At 38.2% G+C, this 1106-nt stretch overlaps 1 non-coding gene across 1 annotated transcript; it reads left to right on the top strand.

Moving 5' to 3' along the window:
• Window positions 1–658: 658 nt before the first annotated feature.
• On the top strand, window positions 659–849 carry LOC115870479. The gene has a single exon (XR_004046740.1). It is a non-coding gene; the product is annotated as a U2 spliceosomal RNA (small nuclear RNA).
• Window positions 850–1106: the final 257 nt, after the last annotated feature.

The raw sequence follows: 1106 nt of genomic DNA, 5'->3' as shown, positions 1-1106 counted from the left end.
TTTGGCATGAGCACAATGAAGTGTTCTGGAATTCGATTCTTCTCAAATCTATCCATCCTTTGTTATGATCTACATAATCAAATGCCACGCATAGTCAATAAAACCCAAGTAAACATCTTTCTGGTATTCTCTGATTTGAACCAAGACCCACTTGACCTCAGCAAAGATACTCCTTGTTCCACACTCTCTTCTGAATCCTGCCTGAACCTCTGGCAGCTCCCTGTCAAGGGACTGCTTCAACTGCTCTTAGATGATCTTCGGCAAAATTTTAGTGACATGTGATAGCAATGATACTGTTCTAAAGTTTAAGGATTCTGTTGAGTGACCTTTTGTAAGAGACACACATGTGGCTCTTTTCCTGTCAGTTGGCCAAGTAGTTGTCTTCCAAATTTCCTGGCATAGGCAAGTGAGTGCTTCCAGTGCTTCATCAGCTTGTTGAAATATTTCAATTGTTATTCCATCAATATCCAAAGTCTTGTTTTTGGCTAGTGCTTTCACTGCAACTTGGACTTCTTTCATCAGTACAATAGGTTCTTGTTCATACCTCTAGAAATTTTGGATAGTCAACTGAATCTTTTTGGTACAGTGACTCTGTGTATTCTTTCCATCCTCTTTTGCTACTTACTACATCATTCAATATTTTGCCCATTTTCAACTCATCGCTTCTCGGCCTTTTGGCTAAGATCAAGTGTAGTATCTGTTCTTATCAGTTTAAGATCTGATATGTCCTCTATCTGAGGACAACATATTAAACGTATTTTTGGAAATAGGAGTTGGACCAGGAGCTTGCTCCATCCACTCCACGCATCAGCCTGGTATTGCAGTATTTCCAGGAATGGTGCAGCCCCTCCGGGGTTATAAAAAAAAAAAAAGAATCTTTCAACTCAAGAAAATTGCAACCCGAGGCTTGAATTTTTCTTTAGTTATTTCAGTTTAAGGTATAATGGGCGTGTTCTTCCTTTTTGGTTTTCTAACCCTAGGGCTGTGCACATTGTAATATACTATACTATTAAATAGTATATTTAATATACTACTTTGCTTTGTCTTTTTTATCTGCCTTTTCAACATTTCAGCTCAGCTCTTTGAAATCATCCTTTCTTCCATTT

The sequence above is a fragment of the Echinops telfairi genome, unplaced genomic scaffold, assembly GCF_000313985.2.
Source record: "Echinops telfairi isolate 266 unplaced genomic scaffold, ASM31398v2 ScPeMD7_1425;HRSCAF=1921, whole genome shotgun sequence".
Lineage (NCBI taxonomy): Eukaryota > Metazoa > Chordata > Mammalia > Afrosoricida > Tenrecidae > Echinops > Echinops telfairi.
This window is presented reverse-complemented; position numbering and strand designations above follow the sequence as displayed.